General features: G+C 42.1%; 1 protein-coding gene across 2 annotated transcripts in view; it reads right to left on the bottom strand.

The window, feature by feature from the left end:
- The window catches only part of LOC118326964 (zinc finger MIZ domain-containing protein 1-like), a 114,951-nt gene that overhangs the window by 65,298 nt on the left and 29,181 nt on the right, over window positions 1–20,472 (bottom strand). For both annotated transcript variants that reach the window (XM_035660131.1, XM_035660138.1), the window contains exon 2: window positions 16,742–16,840. The gene's annotated coding sequence lies outside the window, so the exon portion shown is untranslated. The remainder of the gene's footprint in view (window positions 1–16,741; window positions 16,841–20,472) is intronic.

The raw sequence follows: 20,472 nt of genomic DNA, 5'->3' as shown, positions 1-20,472 counted from the left end.
TTTGTCACTGGACGTTGCCCCCCACAGTCCCCCCTTCCTCCATGAGGGGGGACAGGGGCAGCACTGGTCTGCTGAAAAACACTTTGCCGTTGCTGCCACCTTGTTCTCGTGTCTGGAAACATTGTTTGTCTGCTGGCTCAGATGGTGCCTCCTGTTTCCAAGATGAGACCACCCCTCCTCTCCCTCCCTCTCAGCCCTTGTGCCCCCCCCCCATTGGTCAGACCCACCCCACAGGGGGGTTGAATTTAATAAAGGCTCCCTCAGCCACATGCTAAAAAGGTATGCAAATGCGCAGGTCCTTCTGTTTTCTGATGTTTTTCCCCCCATCCAACTGACTGCTCTTCTCTCCAAGCCAAAGCCAAACACAGAGGGAGGGAGAGAGAGAGGGTGTGTGAGAGAGAGAGAGTTTGGGTGTTTGTTTTTCAGAGGAATGGATTATTTTGTTAGGACCGCTCTTGGGTATTTGATCTGAAAAGCTATTACGATGATTGCGATTAGAATTAATTACATTACGAGCTACAAGTAACTGTGGAAGCGGTACTTGATGTGCTTCCTTGTGGAGAGAGGAATCATAAACGCACACACATCCAATAATTCCTCGAGAGCGACAAGATGAAATTAATAGTGCCACAAAATTGGTAACCTCAAGGCCATTGCTAATAAATAAAATAATAAAAATTAAACACCATATATGTGTGCAGTAAAAAACCAAAACAATATTGACTTCTCCAGCTGTCTGCAGCATCTCCTCCCCAGATATCAGTGATCCCTATCTAATACAAAGGGCCTAGCCTTTGCATGGCTACCATGATGACCCGTGTTCATGAGGAGGTGAGAGCTGATCATTTTGTTCCGATGTAGTGAGCCGTGACAGGCAGCAGTGCGGGAAGGAGGACGGGAGGAGGGTGGAGAGGGAGGGATCATGGGTCGGGGCGGGGGGGGAAAGGGAGGAGAGGAAGGCCACAGAGGGACCCACCAGAAGCAGCAGAGAGCCAGGCCAGACTGAGGGGACCAGCCTTTCCTGCTGCTTCCTTCCCGTGCTCTTGGCCAGCTGAGCAATCAGGTCACCTCTCTTTCCCGTGTCGCTTCTGGTCAATTGTTCTCCTCCGTCTCTCTCTCTCTCTCTCTCTCTCTCTCTCTCTTTTCTCTTTCTCTCTCTCTCTCTCCCTCCTCTCCTCCCAGTGCCATAGCCTGCAGCTGTTGCGGCTGATGTCATTTTTTGATAGGATTTTGTCTGTGCCTGCTTGTTGGTTTCTGCCTCTCTGCCTAAACAAATGCAAACATGGGCCACGCTGCGTGTCTTTCATGAGGGACACACGAAGGGGAGGAGCGACTGCAACGCTGCTGTCATGCAAACCCGAGATGATATGCAAACTTGGATTTGTTCTTTTGAATTCTTCCTGGTGTCATTATGAAAAGACGCCTTCCTTAAATATGCAACAACACACAAGAACGCGGCGGGGAGTACGGCCACTTTAAAAATAAGAGCTCTCCATTCATGCTAGCACGCTCCCAATGTTTATTCTAGCCAAGACCAAGGAAGAGAACAGGAAGTACACAAACATGCCCTTTCGACCTCCTACAACCACCATTAAGAGAGTACAACTACTTCTTCAAGCTAAATATCAGCTTGTACTGTAAGCAGAGCTGAATCTATATCCAGCTACATTTACAAAACAATATCGAGGCTTCATCCTGAGGGCGTTTCAGGAAAGTCCACTGTTAATACAGCGCTTGCTTCCAGCCATAGAGAGAGACAGAGAGAAGGAGTTGTGATGATGCTAGCTGACAGTTAATTCCCAGCTTTGAGCGCAACATTTACTCCAACATGGTCATGAAATAAACTCCCTTTTTCCACGTGTTTCAGGAGGAGTTTGCCGAGGACTGTGTGAGAGACAGATTAGATCACGTCCTGGCTTGTTCAAAGACCACGAATATTTACATTATTGGCTCAAATGGCATCCGAATGAGTATGTGAAACCCCCATCAAGGACAGAACAGGGCATGCCTGCAGATTTGGCACATTCTCATCCCTATAAAGAGAGATGAACATGATATTCAGAGTCTTTCTTTTTTTTTTAGTGGTAATGTATCCTAAAATGAGCAATCTCACAAGATTGAACAGATTCTCGAAACAGCAATCTGTTGAAACTGAGAAAGAGATAAATACAGTCTGTATGTATGTGTAGCAATGAGACACAACTGTTGTCCTGACCTTGAAATAACTGCCACTTATGAAAAGCTGTTTTGGTATGAGAGACACCGATTATAGCCCATTTCTAGGCCAGCACATAATCAGTGTCCAAGTTCCAAATCAATGACCTACTTCCAAGCACACACATATATCCACTGCACATACGCTGCGAGGCAAACTCTCTTTTAACAGCTGAATGTGAAGAAATACGGAAATCAAATCGTACCGGCCCTTTGTTTTAATCTGAAAAAGTATCTGAGTGTAGATATTTAGAAACACAAATGAGGGCAGTGTGATTTCATAACAGCAGGCAGAGCAGCGGAGGCCCTCCACAGAGCTGCTTGTGTTATTTTGACACTGGCTGGCAGTGAAGGGGCCACCGGGGTCATGAGCGCCAGTGCTTTACTAGTGAGAGTAGATCAGATCTGACCTGGATAAAGTGGAGAAACAGTCAACGCTGACTTCAACAGCCTCCCGCGCTGTGAGGAAATGTGAGCGGCGGCTCGGTTGGTGAGGTCAGGACTGCACACAGCGCAGCCCCAGCATGCCGGTTCTTAACGCAGGGTGGGCTATTTACAGAACCCCCCACCCCCTCCCCTCCAACTTGGCTCTACCACGCCCTCAAGCAGATCCACCACCACACAGATCCACGTACCATAAAGTCATGAAGACAGATGGAGAGACTTTTTCAGAGCATCCAGCTCTATAGGCAGGAAAAACCTACTTCCCCCAACGCAACCTTTTGACATCATTTTTTAAATTAGATGACCCACGGGTATAAATGTTCAAGATGAGACCGAGAAGACAGAGAGGCTAAATGTTCTGTCCATACATACACATGCTGCTGTCATGTGGAACCGCCCTAGACAGGCTGCAGGCTGATGACAAACAGACTGGCAGACATGATTTAATGAATGGAGGACACTAGAGTACATGTGCATTTATTTCCTAATAATTTTCCACTAATGTACAAAAAAACATATCTTCTCGTTTAAGGGTATGTTTACGGTTTTTGGTTGCTGAGCGTATCGCCAATAGAGGTGATGGAGAACAAAATCCACAGTTCTTCTTCCCTGCAAAAACGCATTCAAAAGTTGAGCTGAAGATAATATGAGGCTTTGACAAATCAAGTGGGAATTTTCTTTTTAGTTCAATATCCCCCCTTTGTGTTTCCCCAGACAGTATTTCCTTGCAGAGCTGCTGCAGAGGGACAGTAAATCAAAAGGGAAATTTGTACTAAAAATACAGTAGCTTTGGAAGATCCACTTGATTTCTCTAACACCGACTGCTGAAGTCTCATATTAACTTCAGCTGAACTTAAAAGAGTACTCCGCCAATTTACCATTACACTCCTACAACACTGTCAGACCCATGGTGGACAGTTTGAAACAAAAAGGATCAATATTGATGCAGCAGAACCAGAGATACATTCTCCTCCCTTGTCGAAAACCGGCACCTACATTGCCCACAATGCAACCTGGGGGCGGCGCGGTTCGGTAGTTGATCTCTCCACGGCCAGTATGTACAGGAGGAGTGGTTACGGCAACCAGTAACTCTTGAGTTGTACATATGGGAATATTGTTTTAAGACAGACTTGAAAAATAAGAAGTCATCCTTCAATAGCCATGCAGACAGTTGTGGTTTTATTTGCTCAGGTTTTGATGGATCGGTCTTGGAAACTTCTGCTCACAAACCTCACTGTGAACTGTTTTCATTGGAACTACTTTCTAGTGAAGAAATAGTCCCCATGGCTGTTGACAATGAGGTCTGTGGATTGTCCAGAATAACCTTGACATTGTTTTTGTGAAGATATCGTGCTGTTGAATTTCATTTTTTCAGTGCTGCAGTTTGAGGTGGATATCTCAAAACCTGAGCAAATAAAATCACAATTTTCTACATGGCTACTAGTATGAAAATATGTCTAAGTGTGTAACCAAACAATTTCATGTCATTTGAATGTTTTTTTGTGTCACTTTTCAGAAAAGGCATGACAGATGTTAGATGAATTCTGCGAGCTGAATGAAAACATCCACATAATTGCAGACTATGTGGTATGTACCTTGGCCTGCTGAACCATCAAAAAGAAGCCTAGGGCTGTTACATATTTTGACGCACTCCTCCATCTCTGTGTGTGGCGTTAGAGCCTGCTGTTTCTCTGGGGAGCATTGATCCAGCATAATGACTTTTGTTGAAAAAGCTCTTTCCACAATGGACAGCCTTGTCTTTTGCCATACTTGTTATCAGGTTTACACAACACAGGAGCCGAAGATGAACATGCCAGGCGAGTAATCCTTCCCCCTTTTTTCTCCTAGAAGGTACATCAGGTTTTGTCACTGAATCACGACAAAAACCCATTATACTGAAATGATATATAAACAAATCAATTTTTTATGTTCATGCATGGTTTGACAAAACTATTCCTCCAGCCCAGAGAAACAGGCACGGAATTAGTTTGGCTGAGTGAGACCGTTAATACGCCGAATTAGTGGAACCATTTGGGAAAGTGAGGGAGAAATCATTTTTTTTATCAATGAAAAGGCAGACAGAAGTAACTGTTCAACTCGAGACTAAATGAATGACTTCCTCTGCTCTGTGCAGGTCTCCAGCGAGGTTAAATGGGTATATCCTGTTGACCTCGTTCCCCAGTTCAACCACAAACATGACCTGCTTTGGTTCTTGTGCTGCAGCGGAGCAGAGAGGACAACCCAAGGAGTGAAAGTTCCAGCTGAAAGTAACGGAAACAAGAGAGATACCGAGGCTCCAGTATCTGGTCTGAAATGTTAGACCTAAGGCTAAGGTACTACAGCAGACAATTTAAACATTACTCGGAAATGACAATAAGCAAGCACAAGAAGAGAAATCTGGAAACAAGACAACAGCATTAAGAGCCACTGTCCTGCCCAGGGCATTGTCGTCTGACAAAGACCTCAAAGCTGTGTTTCTGGTGAAAAAGCAGAACAAATGGGGATTACAATATTTGAGGAAATAGAGCCTTTCAGTTGACCTACATCCCCCACAGAGACTCCAAATTATAATCCCAGCATACATGCTCAGATATTGAATTTTTAGATTCTGTATCAACACCATGAAATTGTGTTAGATGGCAACTAAATGGGTAAAAAAGCAGATTAGTGGAAAGAGATAGTGACAGCACTTAACGCATCTGGAGGTTGAAATGTGGGCTCCTGATTTCAGTTTGTTTAATTTTATTCCAACTTAACAGCTTTAGATCCAGACATTTGTGTTCACAGTGTGTATATTAACTCCCTCTGAAGACTACCGCACAGAGCTAAAACACATAGAAGAATCCACTTAAAGCTGTGAGCTTTAAAAAAAGCCTGAGACACATTAAATCATTCTTTACCATTTAGCAGCAGCCTCCAAGGTTTTGATTAGAGTATTCATTGAACCCTGCACTTTAACACTCCAAATCAATTAGATGAACCAGTGTGCACACACACACACATTTCAACTGGTTAAATCGAATAATGATTTAATGCATGGCCATCCTCTGGCAAAGTCCAGAGCAATAATCATACTCGCACACAAACAACATCCATTAATGGCTTTAGCGATGGCGGTATAATTGCTAAAAATATACTTTTTAGTGAGCTAAATGCATAAGAAGTGGATTAAATAGCATTCAATGGTCTAGTCGCTCTCTCTAGTGGGTGTACAGTTTGGAGCTTTAATCGGCCTTTAGTTTATTCATTATAAATATGTCTTGATAAGCATGAGGAGAATTAAAAAGGAGAAGTAAAGTCACACTTCCTTCTGTTTTTCTCTTCTATTCTAAGTCAGGAGTAACCACAAGTTGGAGGCACATTCACACATGCACACTTGCACAACATGTTTGCTGAATGATTTTGTCTTATTTTGAAATAAATGAAATCAAAACAGAATGGCAAGCTCAAAAATGCATCTAATGATCTTGTGACAAGCCTCATTGCAGGTTTGACCTTATAAACTTCCATTTATCACTCTCTAAATTTTACATTTTTATTTATTTAACCCTAACTAAATCAGGAACATTACATTATAAATCTCTTTTTCAGGATTCCTTGGCCAAGAAAATAACAATATAACAACAAGTTATAGACTAACTTTACTTTGCTTCTGCAATGTAAAACACTTGCCTTACTATACACAAAAAAAGGGATCATTATATGATATTATTGAGTGCTTAAATAGAACCTCCTGTGTTTGTGACAGAGATAAAAAGAAAGAGAGAGAGTGTGTATGTATGTTTACGAAGCCTCAGGAAATACCAGAACAGACACGCTGACTCTCCAGCACTTTAGGCCCATGTGACTGGAAACACACAGGCCAGATTGTTTGCATGTTTGCTCGGGGGTCGCGATAAGAATGTTTGGTTAGAGAGAATTATCAAAGCAGAACTCAACATCTGAATCTGACCTGCCACTGGAGGTGTGGTCCAGTTTGGCTCCTTAATCTCTTATAAAACTTTTGTATTTTTTTGAGCGATCAGCCATCCTGCTAATTTGCATGATGACTCTTGAGTTTGTGTCCCCGTAGCGATCCAGTGCAACTAGCCTCCATTGGCTTCCTGCGCTCATTATATTAGCATAATGCAGATGCAACCAGAGTGAGTAACCTTGCTGTTGCTAAGCACTATTTACAGCAAATACACACGAAAGCTGCAAGAGCTGCAGTGCCTGACAATTTCTTTTTACTAACCTACTTTCTTGCTATATGCCTCTTATATATCAATACATCTATATTTACATACTGTTTGTATATTACTATTCTAAAAAATAAAAGACTTTTGAAGATTTACTAGACTTTGACCTGAAACTGGATGCATATTTGACACCACCTTTCAGTACAAATTCCTATCCAAATCATTAATACTGACAAAAACTCTTTTTATATCAAATAATTTTTTCACTAGGAAAAGTATGAGCACTGCAACTAATAACTAATTTAAAAGACACAACTAAAACGTTTTGTATGCTGAATGATCATTGTGCTAAAGTTGTCATCCATGATCAAGAGGACACCGAGGCAAAAAAATGCAGTTTCCCCTTCTCCTAACTAACACGAAAACATTTTCAATCCATCTAAGTGCTGTCCTGACTCGTAAAAGGTCAATGGAAACCCGACTACCGATCATTACAGAACTCAGCCTTTTCCTTGAACTGCAGAACCTAAACAGTGGTGGCAGAGATGTAAATATTGTGAGAGAAGGTTCTTATCTCTTACCTCTTCATTTCCTCGTATAATAAATATTTAAGTGAATCTCATTACCATAGGTTCATGTGTGTCAAGCTGAATTTCCCGATTGAACAGAATGAGAGACAAGGCAAAAAGGTGTGTAAGCTCCTAGGTGATGAATTTCAGAACAAAAAATCTGGATGCCGACATAAAATGCTCACACCCATCGTTCCTTTTGTGTTTGTAGCTGGCATGCAGAGAGCTGTCTGGCTGGACTTTTGTGCATTTTCTGCTTTGATAGTCTCACGTCACCATTAATCTCTCACAAAGATGCCATTATAGATGTCATTAAATGTGGTGTCCAGCAAAACGTGCAAGCAGCCAGTCTGAATAATTAATTCCTCCTGTTCGTGCTGCAGGGGCTCTTCTGATCAGAGCTCAACCCGGTAACACGCTCTGTTATGATTGGCTAAAGCAAGGTCAGTGTCTTAAGAGACCTCGCTCTAATATTCAGCAGCAATTAGTGGCTGCTGCGCGGATGTTGCACATGTTATTATGTGATAGGGGAGGGAGAGTGACCGCAGGTAGAGATTTAATGTTGTGTTTCTGAGTGCTGTCGCCAAGCAAAAAGGTTTATTGAAAAGCACAAAGACAACTGGTTACTCAGTGGTGCTCATGTTGCTAAGTAGAAAGCCATGAAATAGAAAACAGTTTCAAAAGGAAGCAGGAAGGCACAAAAACTGTAAGCCACTGAAGAGCACAGAGTTCTAATATTATCCTTATTTCTTCCAAAAATTGAAACCACAAGATAATTTGCAATCGTCAAGAGAGTGGAGTACATGATGGCTGGTAGGACTATACACTATTAACACTATACACTTGTCGTCCCCAGACTTTTTTAAACCATGGCATCCCATTGCAGGAAATGTTTTTTTCCATAGCCAGTAAGCCTAGTAGCTTACAGTGTTCAATCTGATTTTAATTCTGTTGCTCAGATTTGATTCAAGCCCCAGACTGTGTAGGGGGCTGAGAGGTATCAGCATTTCTTTGAGCTCTATTTACAGTGACAAATATTTCTTCTGCTTGCTTTGATAGTCGGTACTTCGGACTGCCTGGAAAACTCTGAAAAACATGTTGCGTTGCTGTGACAACCGAAATTTGTGCCTTTAATCATGCCATTAGCTGTGGCATAACTTAATATTTATAGGGGTTTTAATATGATGATTTTCATACTTAAGTTTGATGTGTTTTTATTAAATGTGACATAAATCTTGCAGCACTCCTTGCCTGTTCTTAAGCAACCACTGCAGTTACAGTATTAACACTGTCCACAGTTTGACATCTTTCAAATATATGGATATATTAATAGAACTGAACTGGTTCAAAATTCATAGCACTAAACACAACCTAACCCAATTAACAGTGTTTGCTGGGAAGCCAGTGAGGGATCATTAGTGAATCCTACAGGTTGAAGGGGGGGACTGTGTGGAGTCGGTGTGGTGAGGGTGTAATATGGGTGGACATTTCAGTGTTCCAGCGAAACACCTCCATGTCAGGTGAAAAGAAGCTGCTAGCGACTGACTGACAGTCCACATCCTCCCGGCGACAACAGTGTGAGAGTCAGCAGTAACAAGAAGTATAGTGCGAAGAGAGAAGGGAGGGAAACTGACCATTGGAATGAAAAAGGGAACAATGCAAGAAAAACACAGTCATAAGAAAAGAGCACTGTCTCCATCAAAACACAGAGGCAACAAAGGAGTCAAACATAACGTTCCAGTAAAATGGCTGAGAGATGGACACTGAACAAGCTCGGCGTCGACTCCCTATGAGTCAGTCCATTGTGAGGCACACAACACACAAGTTGAGTTCCCAGTGAATCAGAGCAGTCAGCTGCCATCCACCACCTCAAGGCACAAGGCCAGTCTAGCACAGGACCGCGGACATGTGACCAGCTGTCTCACACAACCACCGTTACTGTACCGCGTCTCACCAGTCAGGGCTGAGGACAGAGACACTGACAGTGAGCTTTCAGATATATTTCTCTAATGGATTAACTTAAAAACATGTTTGAGCACGTTATCTCATTTTATCCATTTCACACGGATAATATACTACTATCATATTGGAACAGAGGTAGCAAGTGTTTGTAAATCTATAGATGACTGCAACTTGTGATTTACAGTCAGGAGGGTGCAGTGACATCAATACTGCAGTTTGTCTGAGGCCTAGCTGAGGACACCAAAATATCCCTCCACTTCTGCCCCCCTTCCGCTGACAGTGATACACGGCACTACACGTGCAGCTGTCTAAATATTACTTCTCCCGTCTTCTGCTCTTCATCCTGCCATTCCTCTGCTCCTCCTCTCGCCTTTTCTGTCCCTACGTGAGCTCGCAGCCGCTGAGCAGGATGAGTTTAGGAGGGACAACTGTTCCACCAGCACAACTGGGGACGTCCACATTTGGTGCTCTGTTGTCATGTCAACAGTCCGAGGCACAGGGTCAGAGGGCTGGGAATAACTCACCTTCTGCTGTCCAGTTATGAGCTATAACCAGCCGTGCACCTGTGGTACCAATTATCTTGTAGCTAACCACTATTAGGTTAATCCAAATGTAAATAACATTTTCTACAAGGCACTGCAGCAGGCTGTGGCAGTACTTTTTTTTTGCGAGTACAAATCACTAAATCACTGTATGCAATTAGGCTTTTAACGCAATTCATATAAGAAGCCAGACTAAAGATAATCTCATAAAAGGACAAACAGAGCCATTAAAAGTACTCTGCTCTTTACTTCATTATTGGCTCAGCTTGCTCTCCTTATGCAAAGAGTCCCCAGGTGCATGAATGTTTCATGGCCACCCTGCTGCCTGCTTCCCTCTGCTCAGATTCAGCCTTTCTCCCTCCTCCCAGAGGAAGCTCGAACTCCACTGTCAATTGCACTCACTTACACTCTGCTACCGTCATCATCAGCCATTAGTGGGGGGGAGAGGCGGCACATAAAACAGCTGTTTAGCCTTGATGACTCAATCATCCCCTTCAGTGGGATTAGCATCAGTATCATCATCCTCATCATCGCCTTTGATCCCAAAAATTACCAAACAAGTCTGAAATTGATGACTATCAGCCTGTCTGCGGCGAATTCCTGAGCCTTCAAAAAGATCTGACTTCATTGTATAACACTCAATCATCCTACAGAGCATGAAGAGATAAATTGGTAATATGCACTATATTTTATATCAAAGCCTTTGAAATAACCAGAAAAACAAATTAATTTTGCAGTTTATAAGGTGACATATCTATAAATACTAAAATATCTACTTTTCTTGATTCTCCATGGCTAAATATCTAAAAGCTGTGGATCAGTAAAAGTAGTCAATTAATTATAAGTAAATGAAATACGCTTATTCACTTTCTTCTTAGATGAGAAGATCAATACCACTCTCAAGTCTAGATCTGTTCATAAAGCCCATAAAGCTGGAGCCAGGAGGAAATTAGCTTAGCTTAGCACAAAGACTAGAACTGGGAGAAACAATCTGCGAAAGCTTTCCATTTGTGCATGGATTGAACAAACAATACATTACGTTTTAGAGGCATTGCTAGGTGTATTTTTTTACTTTGGAGAGAGCCAGGCTAGCGGCTTACGGCCGTCTACAGTCATTATGCCAAGCTAAGCTAATTGCCTCCTGGCTCCTGTGCCATACTTTATTCACAAACATGACAGTGGTATTGATCTTCTCATCTAAATCTCAACGGGCACACTATTCTTTTTAAATCTGCAATAACTTCAGAACAGGAATCATCTTTTAGGATTATTTGGTGAACTTGTTAGCAAACTTAATGAACTTTACAACTAATGTAGGATCTGGGCTTATATTTGTCCTCCTGCTGTAAATATATTTTCAAACTGGGACACTTGAATGGCAGTCAGCTGATGAGCTAATTCAAGGCCCAGCAGCGCTGCCACTATCATCATTTCATTAGCTTTAAACAGACATATTACAAATAGAACATTTAGCAGAAGCTGTGCAGAGTCAAGTCAAGCTTGTTGGGTTATATTCTTCAACAAGAATGTACCAACCTAATGAGACCACAGTAACAGCTTTCACTGACAAAGAGAAATGCAATAATACGGCAGCATTAGGCAGAAGAAAGGCTTGTTAATGCGGTCGTATTTCAAGAAGCAGCATCGAGGTAGACCTTTCACAAGCCAACAGCATCTCAATGCCAAGTGTTCTTAAAACATATTATGCCATGCCATTAATTAATTTGTTGGCTTGTGAAGCGTAGCTTATTCAGGCTATTCATCACGAGCAGGAAATTGACAAGTTATCCGTGGAAGGCATGTCAAAGGGATATCAGGTTTAATTTTGCATCAAAGAAAGCAGCAAGCCTAACTCCATAGATACTCTCCGTTTGCTTTGCAGTGTGTTCGTTTTAGTGGAGCCAGGCAGATAGCTTATACAAAGACACATGAGATGTAAAGGAGGTTCGGAGATTCAACAGGGTCACAGAACAGTGGGGAAGTTCATCTCGGAGCCAAGTGTTGCTTAATGGCTTCCTCCTGCTGTACGTCAACTCAGACCATCTGAGGCAGGCTGTGGAGAACATCTGTCCTGAACACACAGACACTTTGTACCGCTGCAGTCACCCTGTCAATCAAACATGTTCTGGCATCGCACTGACTATCACCAGCGGTTGTGATCCCCTCTGAAGATGTGCACCCACACTGGTATGGGGTGCACGTACAAGCATGAGCGCATGCATCTACATTTGTATGTGTCTATGGGAAAGTAGGGTTGACGCCACATCTATTTTTAGTCTAGTACACTGAGTTCTGCCTCTGTGTAATGCTGCTCTGTTCCTAGGACAGGCGGCTGGGTCATCCGCAGCAGCAGAGTACCGGGATAGCTCCAGCTCTGCTCCCTGACCCCCCTCCAGCTCCTACATCAGTGGGAAAGACTTACAAGATTCCTGGGCAGCAGTTAGGGGGAGGCTATCTGTAAAAAAAGAGGCACTTTCCTGACGGATGCCATGTTCATCCACCTCTTTCTCTCTCTGGTGACTAATGGGCTAATAATTCAGCTGTCACCCTGGAACGTTATCTTGCACGTTTTCATGGGAAGGATACCACCCCAGAACATCTCCGCCACAGTCTCGGCCCTGAAAAAGATATGCACTAGATTCCCAAAGTTTGAAATAAAGGTACTGTGAAGAGAACAAGATGGGATCAGAAATTCCACATGAGCATTAAGTACCCAACTAGATAAGATAATAGATGAATCTCAAAGATGTTGTGAGAAGGCAACCTGGCTCCAGTGCTATCTTGTCATGGCCAGTTACTCACCTAGTAGTATACAGGAAAATCATCTTTCCACACATCTGCTACACGTTAATGTTGGTGACAACATGGTGACACAAAAGCTTCAAGGACGAAATCCTTGGATAATTGTTAACTGTAAAGACACCTACAATTTGAGTAGTTCATTTCACAGGGTTTTCATTGTGACAAAGTGCTTTGTATTTACTTTTTGTTGTAGCCACTTTTACACAACTTGTGTGATTATGATCCATTTAAGTGAGTTCCTGCGTTTTCCACAATGTATTTGGACACTCACGTAGACTTGATCTTGTTACATCCAGCTGGTAATAAGTGGAGTGAGAATATACGGAGAACCCACACTGATCCTGCAACGTGTCTTGTGCCTGTGCTGCACTTTAATTACTGAAACTACTGTTTGTGTAGAACCTGATTTGGAGTCGAGTAAGAGGGCCTTTCTTTTAGATCGTGGGAGAAGTCAAATAGTTTCATCCTATACTGTTGCTACAGTTTAGGTAACAGCAAAAACACCTTCTCTCATTCTCCATGGTAGCTGCACTGAAAATATCATTTCGCATCATGTGCGATTGGCCTGTTATCTACAGGAATAAAATGCACCAGCAGAGAACAAAATGGCCCATAAATGCAAGGTAAAGTACTTTCCTAATGGCTGATTCAGATTTATTAAGTCAAGACCATGTTAACACATTATGGAGTGCGAACAGCAACATACAGTATGACAAAATAATGCCATAAAGGGAAAATTATAGACATTCTTAAAGAAAGCACCTAGTTTACATATAACTTCTAGCTTATGTGACTGCAATAGCAAAATAAACATAGAAGGACGGTTTAAATAGTACTTTGGTGAATACTTTTTCCTGTTTTACTATGATGACATTTTTACATTTGAAAGAATCATTGTAGTTTCGCCCTACATGATTATCATTACAAAGATTAGAGATCTTCTTTTCCTTTTATCTTCCACTAACTTTGGGGGATCTGTCATTTATAACCCTGAAGTTACAGATAGCCTGTCTGTAATTTCTGTCTTCACACAGTAAATACTTCACAAATGTTGTCATGTTTGTTCTGTTGGCACGAAAAGCTCACCAAAGTAGTTCATGACAACCTTTTGTTGTAATGGCAAAGTTAACTCACAAAACTGATCTTTCAACCTCCGTTCAAACAACTTATTCACATACATCACACACACACTTTCGAGAATGAAAGATCATTCCATGTCGCATTTTGTTTGTGGTTTCTTTCCCCTTAAAGCACCTGCTTCAGGCAACATCTATGTATAGACACTACAGCAGCCCCATCATGGTTATCAGTTTAACAGCTTGTCATTCAGACATCTGGGTGTTCAGGTGGAATGTTAAACTCTCACTGCTGCTCTGCATCGTGCTTGTTTAATAAAGTACATCCACTTGACTCAACACTGGTCAGTGGAACAAGGGAGTTGTGATTGTGCCGGGGTGTGAAGCTGCAGCAAAGCATTAATTCGGCCGAGCTCTATTTTATCAAAATGCCTCCCTGTTATTATATTCAACAGGAATCTCTTTAGAGCAAGAGTTCACTCCAACAAGTGATAATAATCCTTCTAATAGGCTTAAATGTTTTTGAAACTTGAAGTTAAGTGGCAGGCTCTGCTCTCTTTGTCTGCCCGTGCAGGGGAGGTGGACATGTGTGCAGAGGCAGGGGCTCCGAGGCCAGGCCCTCTATCCTTCCTGTTCAGTTACCAGAGGCCTCACACTTATCAGTTCCAGATCTCACAAGAACAGAGAGAAAGAGAGACCACTGACAGGAAGGGGATTTTTTTTCCTCCCCCTTTTTTTTTCCCTTTAGCGAGGTTAACAGAATGTCTGCACCCCTCACATTTCACAGAGGAAAGCAATTATTCATTAGGGCTTATACTGGCGCAAGAGAGACAAAGACCAACCTGGCAACCTTCAGACATCGACCAACCGATGTGAAATTTGGGGCCAAAACTCCCTAGTGCCTAAAGACCCAGTCGATTGACAGAAAATACCAACAATTTCACTAATGTTTAAAGTCATTTACATAGCAAAGAACATTTTCTGTTTCTTCATGTTTTATATAATTGTAAACTAAATATCTTTTGGTTTCAGACTATCAGACGACGAAAACAAGCAATCTAAAGATGTCACCTTTTGCTCTACAAACCCGTGACGGGCATGTCTTCACTACTTTCTGATATTTTACACAAATAGTATAAAGTTTAAACAAAGAAAGAAAAGCACACATTCCATTGCTGGAGACTACATTTGACTATATCAGCTTCAGCTTTTGCTATTTCTTTTTCACTGCAGCCTTTCCATCAAACCCAGTGAGATTTTCCCTCCACAAAGGAGACCTTACCTCGACAGTGAGTGCAAAAATCTGTCATTGAGGGTGAGGGAGAGAGAGCTGACTGTGAAGCACTCATGTCATGCCCCCTGTTCATGTCATATCCCACCTCGTTTCACTTGCTCTCACTGTCTACCTCGCCTGACATTTCCACAATAATCACTTTGGTTTATCCCACTCAGCTGTGTGGCGGGCAGATGTTTGTCAGGGCACCGTATTTTCAGCATTCACACTGCTCTAATCAAGATTAACCACTCTTATCTATTCTGTGTGTGTGTGTGTGTGTGGGTGTGTGCTGGATGTCCCAATTCCTAATCCATAAAGCCATAGCTGTATTGTATAATACAGTGGATGAACCAATTACATTCCCTTTCCACGATATAATTCTCCTGTTTAGTGGAACGTACACTGAGCTAGATGTTGCATAAGGTTGAACTGGTAGCTTGCTGGTAAAGAGAATAGCTATGACCTTCTGCGTGTGCGTGTGTACACATTCGTCAGACTGCATATGGACTTGCAAAAAGCATAAACACAGGCACATCTCGGCACGTTGTTACTCAGAGCCCCCCAGAAGCTCCTAATGAAAACAGCATGTTCTGCGAGGTGAGCCGACGCTGGCCACACACAAACTGCTGCCATCGAATGTTTACCAAAGACACTCGAGTACAGAGGAGGACGGAGCATGTCCGAGCAAACAAAGCTGTAGTCTTTAAATCACTGTAGTGACAGGGGAGGCACATATCGGTCTCCAGTAACAAGCTTTGTCTCATTCCAGTTGTGACATAACATCTTAATATTTCAGGCAAAGCGACATCTCAGGTAATTGAGGCGGTTGTTACAGAGCAAAGAAATTCATTTGTGTACACTGATAGCTGATTTTTTTCTCTCAAAATGTTCAAGTTCTAGCACACAAATGAATAATTCCTGCTCTCAAATGTACATAACATAAAGTTAAACAACATTGCTGTCACTTGTGCCTTGTCATGTGATAGATAGTGACAGGCTAGTTGGTGAACTACTATAACTGGCAAGCTCTGGCTAGCACATTAGCAAGCTGGGCACATGGTTACACTATTCAGCCACAATAGCTCTCCAAGCTTCTTGTTATTTTCCCTCCACTGTGCTGTTTAATCCCTCAGCACATTTTGTTCTCAGGGTTGTACATTAAAAAACTGTTATTGATGCTCTCTGAGATAGCTAGCTTTCTAACTATCAGAAAGCAAGCGCATTAGCTTGCATAATGTAACAATACGTTTGTTCACAATATAGTTTTTTCAAAGTATGTATTTGTACCACCGACTCCTGTCTGCAAACCTTTTGTGGAGCAGTTTATACGTCAACAGAGGAGGATTAAATAAAAGTGGATGGTGCAACACAGCTAATAATTTGATGCAAAAGATTGGCCCCTGAGAGCAAATCCACTTTGAACTGCTAATGTAACATGTCTAGGATACACAAGGCTATATGCACCCACTTGAACTGTATTAAAAAGACAAGCCTCACTTACTGAGCAGCCACAACTACCTGTACCTTCAGTTTATACTGCTACACTAACACTAATTTGAGAGCAATACATTTCTAAATTGTGCACACAACTTAAAACAAAATTTAGCCCAGACACCTGCTGGGCTCTGTGGGTCCCACCGCATACGTAACAGAAAAAATAAATAAATAAAAGACTCACCTGCGTTGACTTCAATCCTTGATTCTGCACCACGAAGGACCCCCCCACCCATTCACACACCAGGAGGAGAAACACTTCAGCGCCTCACGTCTTCTGCCCCTGAGAGAAATCAGAAGAGAAAAAAAAGGAAAAATACATCAATCACCGCTGCATTATCCACCAATCTCCAAACACTGAATTATTACATTTGCATTTCTTTTCTCTGGAAAATCAAGCCCACTCAATGATTTTGCTTCTAACAGGCTCCTCTAGGCTCCGAGTGGCTTCCATCTGCGCCTTGCTTAACGTGAGACACGTCTTCCCTGCACGGATAAGTTCCTTCACGCTCTCGTGCACATGAAGGACAAATCAAAAGAGCAACCGATACTTCACATGATCAGTATGGTATCATAAACATCCACCACAGAGCAGGTTCACTGCCATGGCACATTCACAATTCACTCCCGATTGACGGATAAGCCTATTAAGAGAGGCCTTCGCTGTAGCTTCGCACTTAGCCTGAGCTGGCGGGGCCTGTGTGTGCACACCAAGTGACATTCAGATCCTTGAAGATGACCACATTAGTTACTGGTGAAGTTCAAGAAACCATTACATATAAGCCAGTTAAGAACTTAATATAACAACCCTGAATGTAACAGTGCACTAAAATGTTAGCACATTTTAAAACATAACACACATAACAATAAAGAGAACATTTGATTTATCTCGCACAGTTAATAATCGTGTCTTATCTATGTTCGCCCAAGCAAGTAAGTACAGAGACTTAATTTTCCTTAGTGAATTAATCATTGTGAGTAGTTGTAATTACTAGCATAATATGCATAGGCTGGATTTTGGCATGTGTTATTGTTTCATAAATCACACGTGCCTCTGCTGGAATCTGACAGAAAAAACACTTTGAATATTTAGATTTGGAATAATTTCAGTACTCAAATGAGTGGCTGACCTCCGCGTGTAGGAAGACCACCTGAGTGTTGTCACTTTTTTCTGTAGTTCCACAACACCATAGAAAGTGAAATTTCCATGTCGAAAGATGTTATTCACGTCTTCAAGAATGTCAGCTAAATTCCTAAACCCTCTTTATATGAAGGCACTGGGTTAAGGTAGTACTTAAAGGACCAGTGTGTAGGATTTAGTGGCATAGTGGTGTAGCTGCAGATTACAATTCCCTCGGTCCACCTTCCCCTTCCAAGCGCGAAGGAGGAACTACGGTGGTCAGTCACATCTGTAATGGTCTTTCTAAGGTTGCTGTTTTTTCTCCAGGAGATTATGTACTAAAGAATATCACGTGTTGTTCATATTATATTCCATTCCTGCCAATAGATCTTCCTAAATGTTACACACTTGACCTTTAAAGATCAGCTTTTACTGAGGAGTATAAACAAACTATTCGTTGTTTCTGTCCTGCACTCAATTTTTCCTCAAACTCTCTCCGTTGTTCAAATAGCATGACACTCAAACAGCTGGAGCGCACCATTAAGCTTTCCTTTCACTTCTCAAATGTTGAACTTGAAATTTCAAAGAGCTGATTGAGATGCTAGCAGAACAGAAAGAATAAAATGTCTAGAGGGTGTTTGCTCTAGCTTTGTGAATATATGTAGTGTATAAGAATGTGACAAATGGCATTTTTCTCCCCCCTCCCCTGCTTTATCCCCTCTATCTTAAAGTCCAGCTGTATCCTGTATCATTTTCATCAGGCGTCTGCATTGTGACACAGCATGCTAGCCATTTCTGTCCCCAACCAGAACTCCTCTGGCCTCACTCTCATGCTTTGGTTGACAGGACAAGGCTAATGCTCCAAATATAAAAACTGTCTAACCACAAGGTGTATTTTCACATTCAGCGGGAGAAGGCAGTCCCTTGTGCCTTGCACTTTTTTTTTTAATCCTCTTTTTTTTTAATCATTGGAAGATTTTTCAGGCAGCATTTCTCCCCTGTTGGAAATACCGCTCTCTGAAAAGAGAAAGTGGAGGAGCGCTGGGGGCTCAATGGGTCGGGAGAGAGGAGGAGGATGAGGAGGAGGAGGAGGAGGAGGGGTTGATGCTGGGTGCCTCCTTTTTAAAGCCAGATTCTCCCCAGATACCTCTGTGCTATTCATCAACAGCTTTTCCAGGGCTGTGAAAAATCAATGTGCTCTGCACTGCAAACAGTTCATAATGACGGGGGATGGAGGAAAAAAAGCTCAACTGCAACAGAATTGATTTGTTTAAGTACAATAACACGGCTCTGCAGCGCGGTGAGGAGGAGGCTCGAGCGCCCAGACAAAGACTGACTGGCAGTATGAAACCACAAGCAGTAATTGACAAACTGCTGGAAAAGTGCAAATCTGAAATACAGAAGCCTGTTATCTAATTAAAGTAGTTTTCCTCTGAATTACCACCTGACCGAGGAAAATGTACTTTGAGTCTCAAGTGACTGCATATCTTCTCTGAGAGAGCATAAACCCAGAATAAATAGTATTTTAAACCGCAATAAAACATTTCTGGATTATGAGATGATTAAAAAAAAACAAAAAGCTAAAATACTTTAAAAAAAGAAGACTTTCCGAAAAATTTTAACTGGGATCTGAGGTGTTCTTTTTTGTGTGTGTACAATAACTTTATGCAGATTCTGTTTTTTTCAGTACTGATTAAAAAGTGAATGAAGGTCAAGAAAATCCCCTTCACAAGTTCAAATTAACATCTTCAAATTGTTTTTTTTTTTTCAAATCTTCACATTTGATAAGCAAATATTTTGCAATTTTGCTCAATAAATGACTTAAACGATTTCTATTAATCGACAAGCTGATGAAATTATACACACACAGAAAACAAATCCAGTCCACATCATATTCACACACACACACGCATGCACACACACACACACATCTGCTCTAATCATGCAAGCAACTCACACAGAAACAGATTCACACATTATTTGTACCTCTGGCAGGGAGTCACTGTGTCTCAAGCCAATTTAAAGCACATTTAGAGAGGGTTTGATGTTGCATAAAGCCAAGTCATCAGAATGTTTAAAAGATGACACCAAAAGGTGTCACAAGGTGAGACTTTAAACCTCCTGATACTGCAAAAAAAACAGAAGCTGGGAGTAAATTGTGTCAAGACAGGCCAGCACAATAAAACATTTCTCTCTGCCTCTTTTAAGCTGGCCACAGAGGTGCATTTATCATTGTTATTATTCCTTCAGAGAGACCCTCCCAGGTTTAATTGGGTCCTCATGGAGTCAAAATCCCCGCTGTCGCTGCCCCCACCGGAGCTGGACAGACTTACTCCTCCCGAGTCAGCACCAGGTTTTACAGGCATTCTGTGCAAAGTGGCCATGAAACCCGCTGGTGAGTCAGACGGGTGGTGGGAGCTGGACACCACCCGTTACGCTTGGACAATGGAGAGGAGAGGGCACCTGGGGAGAAACTCTCACCTGGTTCTGCTCTCAACGCTGTGGGAAAAGCTCTTGAGAGCCACAGGCTGTCTGTCCACCCAGCCAGCTCTCTGGGGCTATTATTCCCAGTGGGCCACATTTGCATTTAAACTGGTAAATACAGTAGATTTTGAATGCACATGGACATCAAGCATGTGAACAAATGGAACAGGAAAAGGATTAAAGAGGTTTTTAAGAGGTTTTTTGGCCTCAATGAAAAAAGGGAAACAATGAACTACGGTTATAAAAAAGCTCAGAAACACAAACATGCAGCGCTACTTTGTGTTAATGTGTTCAATATGCTGTTTGCTGAG

This window comes from Morone saxatilis, unplaced genomic scaffold, assembly GCF_004916995.1.
Source record: "Morone saxatilis isolate NCDOM2014 unplaced genomic scaffold, NCSU_SB_2.0 Contig1, whole genome shotgun sequence".
NCBI lineage: Eukaryota > Metazoa > Chordata > Actinopteri > Moronidae > Morone > Morone saxatilis.
The sequence above is the reverse complement of the archived record's forward strand: the minus strand, read 5'-3'. Positions and strand labels throughout refer to the sequence as shown.